Below are 17275 nucleotides of genomic sequence, written 5' to 3'. Positions count from 1 at the left end.
CGTGGAAGTAGTTGAAGGTGTAAGAGAAGAATAGGGAGAAACAAGAAGAGGGAAGAAGTCTGTTGAGGTAGACAGTATGGATCCAAGGAGGGGAACTGGCCATAAAACTAATGGAAAAACTTATTCCAAAGTCGTAGAACTCTAAGTATATAAGAGTAGAAAAGAAGATTCCCTTTCACAGCCGCTCCAAAAAAAAAAAAAAAAAAAAAAAAGTGAAAGGAAAAAAAACAGTACCTTGCATGAAGAAAATGCCTGGACAATATTTTTAATGACGAATGGAAAGCGTTACTAAACTATGATTACGTAGCTTGCAACATAAAACTTATATCAACAGCTTCACTAAGACAATGTGTTTTTATTTACTCACGTTACTTCCAAGTGAATTTAGTGGTCAAACAGAATATACAGTAAACCCTCGATATACAGAACCCTCTTTTAACGAATTTCGGTTTTAACGACCACCTTGATCTGACTAAAGGTTATGTTCGTTTGACTAATTTTTGTTCGGTAAAAGAATGGACGCGTGGGAAACACCGACCTGCGTGGCGTCCCTACACACACACACACACACACACACACGCACGCACGCACACGCACACGCGCGCGCGCGCTCCTCCACATCCCGCATAACGCCGCGTGTCTCTGGGTGGCCAGCATCGTGAGAGGGGCATTAATAGAGTGTTTATTGAGAAAAAAGCCATTTAGACCTAGCTGTATATTAGGCTATTGTGTACGACTGCACGGCCGAACGTAAAAGCCACGACGCCAGGGAAATTACCGAACAGCATGGTGTTCGGTTTAAACGAATTATTGGCTTTAACGTCAAGGATCTGGTACCAATTTTTTCTTTATATTGAGGGTGTACCTAAGGGAAAAGGAGTTCCTTAAAGGCTGCTTCTAAATCCTTCCACTCGAAACGATACCCTAAATATGGAGATGGGAAAATACAGAGCAAACGTTCTCGTACTGAGTGGGTTATGTTTTTCTTAAGTGTAATTTTTATAATTAATTGAAATAATAAAATACTTGATACTGCCTTCAATATGATATGCCATGTACTAGCATATTTATCTACCTGCAGTCCTCTTCACTTGTGATTTTCCAGTGTCAATTGTACATGTAATCATATATGCTTTTTTATGCGTTTTTGTTGCATATTGTAAGGATAACATAGGCAAACACGTTTTCATAACCATTGATAAATTCATGAGTTGTGCCTAAAAAAAAGTATTATTGTGTTACCTCTCTGAAGTCAGACAAAGAATAATGCACGCTCAAGACTGCCCAGAAATTTATGAATGCCTTAATGATAACATACAAGACTAGAAAGTGTATTTTATTCATGCCGTAGTAATTTCTCCAGGATATAACCACTAAGAATTACCACCTTATTAATCACTTCATAAGATGACGTCCTGTTCATTTGAATCTTGTCATCACCAGACAATTTTTCTTAATTTTGAAGGAGACTTCTCGCCACAAAAAGATTTCACCCATGAAGGTGTGAAAAGAAGTCCGAGAGACGTTAAAGTCAGAGCCGCCTAAAGGGATCACAATCAATCCCAGATATCGATATATCTTTTCTAGCCCATTAGTTCCTAGCTTCAGAGTTACTGCCCCCACCCACACCCTAAGCCTACCATCCACAGGGCATTTTTAAAACCAAGTAGGGAGGTAAACGCTAAGTGGGCGGCAGGGGAGCGGTATAAGTGAACAGCAGTGGGATGCTCACATAACTTCGGTGGAAATGATTTTATGATTCTAATAACAAAGAAGTAGTTATGAATTTCTCGTAATACAAATTTCTGTTTTCCAGTTGCTCCCCTCGATTCATCAATAGACTATTAACTATGCTGTATATTTTCTAACCTGATGATAAACCCCAGCTTCTGTCAGCCGGAGAAGATAGCACAAACTCTCTAAGACTCTTGAGTCAACCCCTTTTGTGCATTTGAAACAGAGAGAGAGAGAGTCGAAGATATATAGATAGTTATGTGCGGGGGACGATGACGGGCGAGAAAGAGTGGGTGGAGAGAGAAATAAAGGAGACGGGAGAGGGAGAGAAATGGCGTCTAGGACTGGAAATGAGAGAGAGAGAGAGAGAGAGAGAGAGAGAGAGAGAGAGAGAGAGAGAACAATGCCAAGAAAGGGAGAAACAGATTACCAAAGACGAGGAAAAGAGAACAATACTCTTTCGCAAACAATAGCGAGAGAGAGAGAGAGAGAGAGAGAGAGAGAGAGAGCAGCGAGGACGAAGCACAAGAAAAACTGCAGACAGAAAGCATAACATAGACGGAAATAAAAACACGGAGAGAGTATAAGACAGTGAATATGGCAGCATAAAAAAATAAATGGCACGGATAAAAATAAAAAAGAAGAAAAAATAAAGATATGTGAGAGAACACACACAAAAAAGATGTGAGTGCTTAGAACCGCAGTGAGCAATGGTACAGTAAGAGAGAGAGAGAGAGAACAGCAGGAATGACGAAAGGAAAAGAAAAGGCAATGAAAAAATGGCAACTATTGAGAAAAAAAAGGCAATGAAAATATGGCAACTATTGAGACCACAAATAATTCTCATAAAAGAAAGCAATGAGTGAAGGATAAATAAATGAACACCAATGCAGGGAAAATGAGTAAAAAAAAAATAAAAGAATAACAAAGAAAGTAGATAGCAGTGAAGTAGAACATAAAGTAATTGCTATGAGAGAGAGAGAGAGAGAGAATGAAAAAAGGAAAATAAAGGTGTTGAGAAGCTGAGTGAGTAATGGTGCAGTAAGAGCGATGAAAAGGAGAGTTTGGGAGGTGAGAAAAATGGAGTGTGGGGTGGTGAAGGCTTGGGGCGCATTTATCCTCTGCTTCTAATTGAATGAGGGTCTCCCACTCCACCTCAAAGGCAGAACTGTGGCTCATCTATCTATTTTTCCGTTGCTGTGGTTTTTATAGTGGTCAAAGTGTGTCAGACGTGTATAATGATAGTTATAATTGTCTCCTTTTTTTTTTCTTTTTTTTTAAGCGTATCTGTTATGAATTATAACTGATGATTTAGTTCCCATTCCGTATATTGATGGGAAAGATGCTCAGGATGTTGATGACGATGATGATGATGATGATGGTGGTGATAAAGATGATGATGATGATGATGATGATCTTTTTTTTTTTTTTTTTTAAATTCTTAATGTATCTGTCATTAAGCTGATGGTGTGCTTTCCACTCAATAGATCGGTAGGAAAGATGGTCGGACGATGAAGCTGATGAAAATGATGGTGAAATGAAGACGATAACGATGATGACAGTATATTTTTCTCAAGTTCTTAGTGGAAGTGTATGTCATTTATCCTTTGCCTCTTATTAAATGAGGGTTTTCACTCCTACCTCAAAGGGGGAAGTGTTGCTCATTTCTTCATTTATTTTAGCCGAAGTACATCTCATGCTTCTAATGTTAGGTTAGAATCCTATATATATATATTTTTAAATGATTATAAGGCTAGGCGTGTCTCAATATACAATGTTATCATTCCCATTCTCTTATGTAAGCGGAGGCTAAAGTTTCATTGAAGATGATATAATGAGGACGATTTTTATTCTGTAGTTATTTATTTTTTTTTTTTAGTGAAAGAATATGCCAATCCAAAGAAAGAAGTGTATCCTATTTATTTTTATATCCCACGGTGAGGTTTTTATGCTGAACGGATAACGTGTCATGTATCCCACAGAACAGATTTATCCTTCATGTGAACGGAATTGTGTAATCGTTTTTCGTGGAATTTAATCCATGCCACGTTGAGTACACTGTTTCCTGTCCGATCAGCGAAGTTAAGCAACGTTGGGTCTGGTTAGTACTTGGATGGGTGACCGCCTGGGAACACCAGATGCTGTTGGCATCCCTACGTGTCAAGTGGGGTTGGTGGAGGATTAGTGCCCCTCCCTGTAAAACAATGAACTCTAAGCCCTTGACCACCCCGTTTGGGATACATGGCGTCTGGCAATGAATGAATGAATTATCATTTTTAGGATGGTATAGTACCGATCCTCAATGTACTAGTAGAAAAGGTGATGGTGGTGATGGTGGTTGTGGAGGTGGTGGGGGTGATAGTGGTGGTGGTGATAATTTGTATCTGGCCATTAGTTTTTAGTCGAAGTGATTGTTGTTTTTCTTCTGCTTGTAATTAAGTTAAGGCTACCATTACTATCCCAAGGGCAGAATTGTGTCTCATTTGTCTAATTATCCGACGGTAGTGTTACTGTTGTAATCTTACAATCATCTAAGCTTATAAATCATATAATCTTATAAATCATCTAATGATAGGATACACATATTCGATAGATTTAATTGATATTGTCCCTAATCATTTGATGGAACTTTTGATTACTTTATTACTCCGAGGTATCTCACTGAATCAAGGTTCAGTCACACTGCATCACATCATCAGCCTGTAACAGTTCAGTGAAGGACTTAGGCATCTCCCAAACATGGTTTAAAAGTTTGGGAGTGAATAGCCAATATACCCCTCCTGGCTGGCTTAAGACCTAAGTGAGGGGAGTGCATTTACAGTAGTCTGACTGCTGCTACTAGACCTTATCAAATGTAGCCCTGCGAGGTGCATGTTTTACTTAAGCCTGCTCACCACTGGATGGTATCACTTCACGAGCAGGCTCGTCTCCACCCGCAAAAGGCAGCCACTACCTATACACACACACACGCACATATATATATATATATATATATATATATATATATATATATATATATATATATATATATATATATATATATATATATATATATATATATATCCATTCATCCATCCACCATCCAATCCTACATTGCCCCATGAGGAGCGTAGGAGCCCGGGGCTAGGCAGTTGGTCCCGACATTTAAGATGAGAGTGACCAGCCTCACTCATCCCTGAGTGGCATTACACGAGCAATCAACCCCAACCACCCCCTGAATAAACCTTCACCGGCTCAATCCGATTGGAGCACAATACCCACTAAACCACCAGGTGCTAAAATTTGGTTATATGGGTACCACCCAGCGTAGTAAATGGTTTCCTGGTGTAAAGGAAACCATTTGGCTTGTCACTCAGTGTAGAGTCACCCACAGGCAGAAGGAAGAGGAAAAAATGAAGGAAATGACAGAAGAGGTAGTGTAAAGTTACCCGTAGGCAGAAGGACAAGGAAAGAATGAAGGAAAGGAAGACAGAAGAGGATGGAAGGAAAGAAAGATGGAGGAAAGGAAAGGGCATATACCCGACACCAGCACTACATCGAGTGAGTGGATGGTGAGCGATATATATATATATATATATATATATATATATATATATATATATATATATATATATATATCGAACTGTGTCTCATGGTAGCTTTTTTTTAGTGTAACTGTTAGTTAAATTTTATGTTATCTATCCTCTGCTTTTAACTGAATGAGGGCTCCCACTTTCCCTCCTACCTCAGACGCGGAAGTGTCATTTATTTCCCGAAAGATTGTTTGTAAATTTGCTCTTAGTCAAAGTATGTTTCATGTAACAGATTTTTTTTTTTAATTAATGTTTGTTGCTCTGATGCACAGCAGTGGTGTGCAGGTCAAACTGGAGTTCCAGTGAAATGCTAAGTTCATCAAGGTTAAATAGTGTGCATCAATTTACAGAGACATGAAAGTGAAAAAATAACACTTGACAAGTTCACCGGTAGAAAAAAACAATGTTAGCTGAAAGGAACTTAAGTAGAGTATTAAACTGGAAATTCCTTGCAGACGTAGCTGTAGTTTCAAATTAAAAATGGGTTGCCGCGACTAATACATACTATCCATAACAGGTGTCACCTATCCTCATATTTCCTGGACTTCGTCAACCTTGCCTCAAGCGGAGAAAACGTAGATTATTTATTATATTACTTCTATATATGATAGTACAATTGTGATCTTTTATAGTCGTTAGTGGGAGTGTATTCCAGTTATTTAATGTCATAGACTTTTATTATTATTATTATTATTATTACTCTTATTATTCAATTTCTGTTTCATATGTCAGATAGTATAGAGTCTATTTCATATTTTTGTGTGTGTTTAGTATTTGAAGGCTTGAAAGGTTAATAAAAGACGATGTATGACTATAACTCATATCAATGAGTGCTTTGCTAACAACGTTTTCCCCAGCTTTTTTTGTTTTTGTATATGTACGGTATTTATATCTATCTACTTATCTATGTGTCTATCCATCTGTCTATCTATCCATCTGTCTATCTGTGTATGTAAATATGTGCATGTGATTTTTTTTGCTTCTGCAGTATATGAAAATGGGAACGGGAATAATACTATGCTATTTTTTTTTTTTAACACAACATTTCTGTATTTAACTGTACTCTTTTCCTTTCGAACTGTCAGTTATGATGCTTATGATTTTGTTGGTACTTACAACACCCCCATTACCTTCATACTAGATCTTTCTCCTTAAAAATATATATTGAGCTTCACGTCTTACGTCATTTGTTATCTCTGAATATTTTTTAATGGATGTTGCTGTAAAAAAAATGAGAGAGAGAGTGAGAGAGAGACTTTAAAGGGATTCTGTCAACCTCACAAGAGTGTCAACCTCTCCACCCAGCATCATGATAGGAAACAGTATAAGGTGATGATGAACATTAGTCAGCTGCGTATCAGTGTAAGTCTTTTCTGAATCCCTTACGAAAATTTACCTGGACATTTTGATGATAGGTGTGTGTGTGTGTGTGTGTGTGTGTGTGTGTGTGTGTGTGTGTGTGTGTGTGTGTGTGTGTGTGTGTGTGTGTGTGTGTGTGTGTGTGTGTGTGTGTGTGTGTGTGTGTGTGTGTGTGTGTGTGTGTGTGTGTGTGTGTGTGTGTGTGTGTGTGTGTGTGTGTGTGTGTGTGTGTGTGTGTGTGTGTGTGTGTGTGTGTGTGTGTGTGTGTGTGTGTGTGTGTGTGTGTGTGTGTGTGTGTGTGTGTGTGTGTGTGTGTGTGTGTGTGTGTGTGTGTGTGTGTGTGTGTGTGTGTGTGTGTGTGTGTGTGTGTGTGTGTGTGTGTGTGTGTGTGTGTGTGTGTGTGTGTGTGTGTGTGTGTGTGTGTGTGTGTGTGTGTGTGTGTGTGTGTGTGTGTGTGTGTGTGTGTGTGTGTGTGTGTGTGTGTGTGTGTGTGTGTGTGTGTGTGTGTGTGTGTGTGTGTGTGTGTGTGTGTGTGTGTGTGTGTGTGTGTGTGTGTGTGTGTGTGTGTGTTTCACTTTGTTATTGATCCTACCCATCCCTCTGTATTAGGAAATAGAGTTAACTTGATGATAATGGTGATGACAATGACGATGATGATGATGATGACGGTGGCGATATCTAATAAAACATAATAACACTGATGATGAATACAACATAAGTTTTATTTACTGCTATGCTATGTATATTTAAAAAAAACAAAATATTCACCAAAATATATATTACACCATATTATTCAAATTAGGGAAGGGTTGTTTGCGTATATCCGGTTGGTTACGGATGGTATGCTCAGGGCCGGCTTCGTTATATCACACGTGTATAGTGTGTTCATGTACACGTGCCTGGTATGCTAATTTACTCGTGCCTGGTATGTTTATTTACACGTGTCTGGTATTACTTAAGCTTACTGTGTTAATCTGCACGTGCCTTGTGTGTTACCTGGTGTGCTGGTATGCAAATCTTTCTACTCATGCATAGCCTTAACTGACTTACCTGTTACGGATATGTTGTGATAGCTTGATGATGATGATGATGATGGTGAGGAGGAGGAGGAGGATGTTTGTTATTACTACTGAAATGCATGACGAGCTTTGTTGTTGAAAAAAATATTCTGTTTTACTTTGCTGATTTTAATTTTCATTGTTCATAGTCCTGAGTTAAAATTACTGGATTCTGTGTTTTTGTTGTGATGGTTTTTATTAGTCATTACGTTATTTATTGTTGACGAAGACGATAATAGGGAAGTTTTTGTGTGTATTTTGATGATCATCATGATTTTCTTTGCTTTCAGTCTCTGGATGATAGATACTCCGACGTTCTTTCACGCAACTTTCACTCTTCTTATCCACCAGTCCATCCACGCATCCATCCATCCATTCATCTATCCATCCGTTCATCTTTCCATCCATCCATCCTTACGAACATCATGGCATTTTCAAAGGGGGAGAGGGAGGGATGAAGTAAAAGCCTTCACTCTCTCGTCTCCTGCTGCTGTTTCCTGCTTCTCAGTGTCTCTTCCGTATTGTGCTGATCCGCTGACTCCCTTTCTGTGACTGCAGTGATCGGCTTATGTGGATCCGCCGGGTTATATACTTTACTGTGAACGAGGAATGGAGCTTTATGAAATATTCTTATGTTATCTAAGCTGCCTGTTCTTTTGACTGAGTGCCTCTCTGTCTACCTATCTGCGTCTATCTGTCTTTCTGTTTTTGTATCATCTGTAAAACTGTGTCCTTCCGCTTGTCTGTGTCTCGGTCTGCCATGCCTTCTTTACCTTTTTTTTTTTTTTTTTTTTTTTTTTTAATAGAAACTTGTGTCCAAACTTGTAGTCACTCTTATTCGTACGAAACCGCATCTCCCTTATAAAACTGTACTACCCTACCTTGTCATTCCACATTGTCCTTGGTCTGCTGCTTCTTCCACTCTATTCATTCTCACTCTATTACTCCGTTTCCACTCTCCATTCGACCCCTCGAACCACGCTCTCCATTATCCTGTGCATTAATTCATATATCCCTCTCTTTAACTCCGCAGGAATTTCGTGATTCTACATTCCTCTCTCTAGACCCTCAATCCTCCAGCATCGTTCAGCCTTCACTTCTGTTTGTAAGTATTTAAATCAGCATACTATAGTTCGTTCACCTTAACTTGGCTGAGAGTTGCGTAATACTTAAGCTTATTTCTCGTAGCCCAGTGACAAAACAAGACAACACTACGGCTATACGTCTTTCCTCAGGACTTCGTAATAAGCACCATATTCTAGTGTTATTTTTCTATACAGTTCAGATAAGAGATTGTAAGGATTCAGTTTTAGAAAAGTAAGCAGCATACACTTCCATATCCATATTCCAATATATTGTTCAGTCCCCTTGTCAATCCGCTCGTTGTTGTAACCTTTCGCCCAAGCTTTGTTTTTGACACAACTTCAATACCCTCATACTTTCCATCAAAGTATCGTCCACTCTCACATCATAGTTTCGTCCAAACCTTTCTATCTCAAACACCATTACTAAACAACTGATTGTATTTGTTCATAAATGCCTGTTTTAAGTACTGTACATAAGTTAGAGCTTCTCCCAGACTTTGCAGCTTCCGTTTCTTAAACCATCCAGCATAAATTATTAAATAAAAGAAATGCAGATATTTTTCTATTGTTCAACTATTCGATAGAATCACGTTCTCACACTTTATTCCTGCTTTCAAATTCCAAATTATGTTATACTTAACCACGGTGACATAAGAAAGGCCTGTTCTCAACCAATATCGATGCCAGATCTCTTACTTGGTGTACTGATCATAAAATATAGTCGGTTTGTTTTTGCCCAGCGGCCTTGAGCAACGTACACAACTCCAATACTAAGTCTCGATTGCATGAAATACGATGACTCTTGCATTACTAGTTAAATTCACTATCCTTTCTTAGTACATTTGCCCATCAACTGAGTTAAAAGGTGTTGGTGTCACTCTAGAAAAAAAATGTTGTCAAACTATCATTTCTTCTCACACTATTCAACTTCTGCCAGTATTTTATTTTTCGTCTAATCCACATTCAGAACAACTACAGACTACATTCATTCCACTTTAAAAAACATTTCTGCTAGATGTGTGAGGAATGCTAGGCCTCTGGGGACGGACTGTCTAGTCATGTCCTGAGCTGGAAATGTAAGAAAAAAAAAAAAAATCTATTCTCTCGAAACCCAACCTACAGTATATCTCGCACGCCAACTTTTTAGTATATATCTTTATCTATGCGATTATCTCTACTATAGACCTTTCTGTGATTAAGATTATAGTCGTGCTTTCAAAGACAATATTACTCCGAATAGAAGACTTTTTTATTTTTCGGAGAAGTTGGATATAACCTATACTAACACTTTCACTGCTATAGGTTTTTCCTCTTAAAAAAAAAAAAAAATACATTTACTAATAGCAGCAAAACAAAATTGCAATCACCGGCACGTCATCACAGTGAAGAGGTGAACAAGTGGATATTCCCGTGATTGGCATACTGACTTGTTATTCTTCCCCCCCCCCCTTTTTATATATAACTAAACCTACCTTTCAGTGACGATTTTGCGTCTGTCTTAATCCAAATAGCTTCTTTAATCGGTCCAATACTTTCTTTCATTACTTCACAATGACGATTTTTTTCTTCTCGACTTCTGACCAGAAGAGGTCATACACAGCCTCCACTGACCACCTTCCCGGTCCTGGAGTGGCATGCCTTCGCGTGGCGACACTGAATGGCTGGGCTGCGTACTGCATGGTTATATGAACGTTCCATTCCTCCCTCTCTGCTTCCTGAGAGGAGGATGGTAAGCTTCGGAAAAGGGTAGTGTCAGCCTGTAGTCCACTGCATTTACATTCAAGTGAACCTGAGGCTACAACTACTGCTACTCCCACCACAAAAATATAAAGAAATCGTCTGGAGGTGGCAAGAATCACAAACATAAATGTCCTTGGATTGAAGGCACACACACACACACACACACACACACACACACACACACACACACACACACACACACACACACACACACACCATCCATTCTTGGCGTCTTCCCAGTATTGAGGTTTTTCACCGCCAAGCACACTTTCCATCCACTGATTCTCTCTCTCCCTGTGTGTGTGTGTGTGTGTGTGTGTGTGTGTGTGTGTGTGTGTGTGTGTGTGTGTGTGTGTGTGTGCGCACGTGTGTGTGTGTGCGCACGTGTGTGCGTGTGCTTCAATTTACGAGTAGGCGTACGTATCTATTTCCAGAGGCCAGACTTCTTTTTTTTTAATAATTCTGTAACTTCCAAATTCTCACTGAAGATCCATGAAAATAAATATTATCCTCCATTTCCACTCGAGCTGAAACGCTTAATTCAATAAATTTCAGCACAGCATCATGACATATTTTAATTTGCAACAGCCACGTGATTTTCAATATTGCAAAAAAAATTATACGTATATTCAAAGAGTCAAGTCCTTTTAGCCCGGGGTTGGGCCGGTCCGGAATTAAGGTTAATCCTATCACGAATATCGGAAAGTCCAGCTGGATTTTTTTTTTTTTTCATTGCAGGTGAAGTTGTTCTAAAATACCGCTTACAAATTTGCCGCGTAAACTTGGATGAATTAGCTCCTCCCTCGTCAGTGTTGTTTGGGGCGCCATAACATTTTCATTCTAATTTCCTGTTGGCGACACCCCTTCTATCATCCCTGTTGGCGACACCCCTTCTATCATCCCTGTTGGCGACACCCCTTCTATCATCCCTGTTGGCGACACCCCTTCTATCATCCCCTCACTTCCTGTTATTTTTATATGTATTTTTATTCGGTGCACCTTTTGTGATTTTTTTTTTTTTCGTATATAAAGCTGTTGCGTTATAAAATCTTCCTTTCGTATAGACTGGGGATACTTATGCTAGTTAATTAGTATTGTTGATGATAATAATAATAATAATAATAATAATAATAATAATAATATAGTTCACTGTGATTATGCTTACTATTGCTGCTACTACTACTGCTGCTGCTGCTGCTGCTATTATTATTATTATTATTATTATTATTATAGGAAGAGTTATGAGGAACACACTGAGGTGGTTTGGCCATGTGGAGAGGATGGAGAGTGAAAGACTGACGAAGAGAGTGTATGTGAGTGAGGTGGAGGGGGGAAGAGGGAGGGGGAGGCCGAGGATGAGATGGAGGGATGGGGTGGAGAGGTATATGAGAGAGGGGGGTGTGAGTTGGGAGCAGGGCAGTGAAATGGCGGGGGACAGGGCGACTTGGAGGCGATTTGTTTGTGGTCACCCCAAACGGGATTGAGGCGTCTGGCAATAGATAGATAGATAGATAGATAGATTATTATTATTATTATTATTATTATTATTATTATTATTATCATTATTAATATTATTATTATTATTGCAATACATTTCAGTTTCCTTTATCACAGAGAGAGAGAGAGAGAGAGAGAGAGAGAGAGAGAGAGAGAGGTCGAACCAATAAAGGTAGCGGAAAGAGGGATGGGGAGGGGAGGGGGGAGGGAGAAACAGGTAAAGGGGAGCGGAGGTATAAAGGAGCTAACTGAATTGGGCTACACGCACTAAAAAAGAACATAAAAATAATAAATAGATAAAACTGAAAAAAATAAAAGGAGGAAGAATGGACGAATTTGATCGGGGTAAAAGGCTGAAGTCTTGTAGAAAAAATTAGTAAAAGACACAATATAGAATTTCGAGACGACAAAACTGGTTATATAAGCAGAGGAATGAAGAAAATAAAAAAGCCTGCGCCCTTTTCTAGATACGCGAGAGAAAGATAGGCAGAAAATATTGTGGAAGATGAAATATTAAACAGAGTAAATAATCGAAGACGCGGATAAAGGGGCGGGAAAAAGAGAGAACAATCAGTAAGCCTTGTGTGGTACCCTAATGCGGCTCTTCTGTAATTCCCTTTCTTCTCTCCCTCTGGGCCTCTCTCTCTTTCCCCCTCCCCCTTCTTCCTCCATCTCTCTCCCTTCCTCACTCACCACCTGATCAATTTTCTCCCTCTATCACTTCCATCACCCCCCTCCTCCTCCTTTCTCTCTCACTTCCTAACTTTCTAGCTTCTCGTTCCCATACTCGCTCCCTGTTCCCAACTTTCACCTCCACCCCTCTCTTCATTTTTCACTTACTACCTTCTCCTGCCTCCCCCTTCCCCTCTCCCTGCTGTCAGCCCCTCTCTCTCCATCTGTCTTTACCTTCAGCCTCTTTCTTTCCCTATCCTCCCTCACCTTCCATCCTCACCTTCACCCCCTCCCTGACTCTATTTCTATCTTCATTCCCTGCCTCACCCTCTCTCCCAACCTTCAGCCTACAACCTCTCTTGTTCTCAGACCTTTTACCCGCACCCCCACCCCTCTCTCTCTCTCTCTCTCTCTCTCTCTCTCTCTCTCTCCAACTACTATTTTTCCCCTTCTCACGTCGTGCTTGCCTCACAGTTTTCCACACTTACTCTTTTAAAACCCCTACAAAAAGGTAAGGACTTCTTCAGTAATATTCTTCTCACTGTCCGATTATAGCATTCAGCTTAGAGAAAGATATTGAGTATTTGAAGTCTTTTTTCTGTCTTGAATAAAATCGCCCAGAGTTTCAAGAAGTAATACGTCATCGGATTTAAGGGGTTCAGTTCTTCCTTATTTCTTATTCATTTCTTCCTTTCACTTACTTATTTCTTTATTATTATTATTATTATATTCCCCCCTGCATTGCACAGTTGACCCTTGTGCGGTGTGGTGCGGTGAGGATCTGTCCGTTCTCCCCTTTGGGGCTAAGATGCGAATGAATGTGTTTGAATGGATGAGTAAATGGGGAGTGTGCCGTCCTGTCTCGGCTACCTCCCTTTCCTTGGGGGAAGCAGCCTAGGTAGATAGATAGATTATTATTATTATTATTATTATTATTATTTTGCTTCTGAACCACTTGATTTTCTTCATTCTGCCCTCTCTTCGCTCCTTATCATTTTCCTTCTATTTTTACGCCGTACCTGAGTACCTTCATTCCTTCATAACTTTCTTATTCCCTGTATATTCCTATTTATTCTCTCTTTCGCCTCCGTCACAGAATCTAATCGCTTCCCTCTCTTTTCTACCTCACTCTTGCCTTTCCTTATTCTTTACCCTCTCCTCTCTCTGTCTTTTTTCTTGGTTAAGTTTTGCTCCTTCTTGATTTCTTTATTACCGAACAGACTTAATGTGCATATTCTCTTTCATCATTTTTTTTTCTCTCCACGTAACTATTCTCTCTCTCTCTCTCTCTCTCTCTCTCTCTCTCTCTCTCTCTCTCTCTCTCTCTCTCTCTCTCTCTCTCTCTCTCTCACACACACACACACACACACACACACACACACACACACACACACTCTTCCTGCTCTCCTCCCCAGCGCCTCGTTCTCAAACTTTGACACTCATTCAGAAACCGATTATCTCCTTTCTCACTCTGTCTTCGTCCCCTCCCCCCCTCTCTCTCTCTCTCTCTCTCTCTCTCTCTCTCACACACACACACACACACACACACACACACACACACACACACACACACACACACTCTTCTTGCTCTCCTCCCCAGCGCCTCGTTCTCAAACTTTGACACTCATTCAGAAACCGATTATCTCCTTTCTCACTCTGTCTTCGTCCCCTCCCCCCCCCTCTCTCTCTCTCTCTCTCTCTCTCTCTCTCTCTCTCTCTCTTTCTCTCTCACACACACACACACACACACACACACACCATCTCTCCCTACACATGTAGTTCCCTTCCACCCTCTCTCTCTCTCTCTCTCTCTCTCTCTCTCTCTCTCTCTCAGTTTATCCCCAACGTAATTACTCGTCAGATTATTTAGGCATCACAGGGCTTCCCAAATTTGCGCTTCAAAATTTGCCAAAGCTTTTTAATCATACTCGCTGGGACGTATTCTCGTCGGCTTAGGATGCTTCCTAATCCCGGGCATTCTCCGAAGCGCATCATAAAAGTTATTTATTAAATTTCTTTTAAAAATTTAATGCATCCCTGAAAACTTGATTTTCTCTATCAGTAATTCACAAACCTATTGACGTGACGTTTCCCTTTTAGTTTTCAAGCTTTTAAATCCCTTCGACCCTAAAGTTCATAAATATTGATGTTATTAAATATTTAATCCAACATATATGAATTATGTTTGTTGAAATACAGCTAATTACTAACCCTTGTATTTAAACAAGCTCCACAATGAGGCTACGACCGGTTACTGGCACAGCAGAATCTCGCTGTCAGCAAAAAACATAAAGTAAGCACAGCAAAACTGTGTAGCCAACTCCACAGCAAGAGACCCCGGTGGTCCCCCGCTCCTACCCCCCACCCTCCGGCGGGAGAGTAGGATTCCACTCTCCCTAAAGCCTGGCTTGGGTGGTATACTACTACGCAAAATATTGTGTTCTAAGTATTAAAAAAAAAAAAAAAAAAAAAGGCTCTGCATGTTGGAGTTGCTTACTATCCCTGGGGCTCAACCTCCTTCCTTTCTGCAGAACGATTTTCGGCGTTCCCACCCTGCCTCAATACAGGTTCGGATGGAGGCCTACCACTGTGCGAAATTTCGCGTTCCTAGTTAAAAATCTTGTGTTGCCCCTCGGAGGCGTCCCCCCTGTGGGAGACAAGGCTTTAACCGGGACCCCCGGACCCCCGGAGGTCATCCCCAATAATGAGCTGTTCTTGGGAGTCCAATTCTGACTAAAATCTAGTCCTAGTGTAGATCTAGGACTGGCTAAAATTTCGTTTTTCTAGTCGTTTCTATTAGTTTCCAGTTGACAGAAAACGCACTTACAGAACATCTTCCTCCTCCACCTCCTTATTCTCCTCCATCCAGGGAAAACATCATGCATTCTCCAAGTTTATGGAGTGGGGAAAAAGAAGAGAAAAACAAGGTGGATCACTCAGAGACTGCAAAACCAGCATCCACCAATTTGTCTACTATCCAAACATTTAACTTTTCCTTGTGACATTGGCTTTCAACCGATTGCTTTAAGTCTTGCCAAACTTCATCCTTGCCTGACCCTTCGCAGTTCCAAAAAAACCGTGGGGCAAATTGAATACAAACTTCAAGGTGACCTTGCCATGCGACCTTGATCATTGCCCAACTGTTCCCAAAAGTAATAAGTCAAGTCCATGGCAATCCCGAGTTTTTCCACCATACTTTCTTCAATTTATATAAAAATTTAGTTATTTAGTTCTTACACAGACACAAGGGTCAAAAACAAACCTTGCCTCGTGATCCTGATCTTTGACCTGGTCTTCTCAAAATCGACTTTTTCTCCTTCTTGTCTTACTCTTACCTTTTCCTCCAAGTCTGTTCTAAGATAAAACCTATTGAAGCTGACCTTGCTAGGTCAAGCTTTGACCTAGGCTTACGACCTTTACATTTCGCTTATTCTAAAAACATGTCAACCCTTTGTCTGACCCTACACGATTCCACCTAGTTTGGTTTAAATTGCGTCAAAGTTGAGCTACATTGTCCACACACACACACACACACACACACACACACACACACACACCGCTCGCTGGTGCAGTGGTACCGTTCTCGCTTGCCAACTGGTGGACGGGAGTTCGCGCCTCGCTCAGGTTGCGAAAAGTTTCACTGACGAAGTGGGTGGTTACTGTCCCCCTTGAGCAAGGGGACGTGTGTGTGTGTGTGTGTGTGTGTGTGTGAAGGTCACAGCCTTGCCCTTAGATCGGACTATATGAGCTCTCAGCTCCATTCCGGGAGGGTAAAAGCTGACGATCACGACCATCAAGTGATCCTGACCGACCCGGTGAATTACACACACGTCGATCAAAACATAGCACCCAGTCTCTCCGCAAACATAGATGTAAAAAAGCAGGCCAAAACAAAGAGCGCTCCTTATATAATCCTAACGTACCTGATAGTGAAGGAGCTTCAAGGATGGTGTGTTGTGTGAGACGAGCAGTGCGGATGTGTGGTACTGATGTGTACAAGACGTGTATGGAGTGAAATAATTGATAGAAAACGGGTAAGGGTAACTCCTACATTTTGGCTTTGCATGGGTGTGTGACGTCTTCCTACGACCCGACAGTTTTATATAGATAGAGCTAGATAGATAAGTAGATAGATAGATATTTTTTGAAGGGAGCTGTGTCATTATGGACGGCTAATGTAGTTTAAAAAAGAGATAACAGCGACTCTCCATAGGCTGTGAGGATGCGGCCCACTGGTCTTTAGTGAATACCAGTTCGACTGAAATATTTAGGTCTGATCGTTCGAAGGTTAATTTAATCTGTTAAGTTATCCCAATTTTACCGTGCAGAAGAAGTTTTCTGTTAACTCTTCTCTCTCTCTCTCTCTCTCTCCGGTAGTAACTTTTACGATTTGGACCGCAGCGATAATATAATGATGGTATTTGTATTGGGACTATGATACGTCGGTGGAGTTGAATGGTAGAAGCATTACAGTGGCTTATCTGAGTGGTGCCAATAGTAGTGTGGAAGATAATGGTCGATTTGAGTGTTGGCAATGCTTTATGGGTTGATTTTATTG

At 40.4% G+C, this 17275-nt stretch overlaps 1 pseudogene; it reads left to right on the top strand.

The window, feature by feature from the left end:
- Nucleotides 1–3767: 3767 nt before the first annotated feature.
- Nucleotides 3768–3884, top strand: LOC145407305 (5S ribosomal RNA; annotated as a pseudogene).
- The last annotated feature ends 13391 nt before the right edge of the window (nucleotides 3885–17275 follow it).

Source organism: Coenobita brevimanus, chromosome 72 (assembly GCF_032717465.1).
Source record: "Coenobita brevimanus isolate Jiangsu-jjx chromosome 72, ASM3271746v2, whole genome shotgun sequence".
NCBI lineage: Eukaryota > Metazoa > Arthropoda > Malacostraca > Decapoda > Coenobitidae > Coenobita > Coenobita brevimanus.
This window is presented reverse-complemented; position numbering and strand designations above follow the sequence as displayed.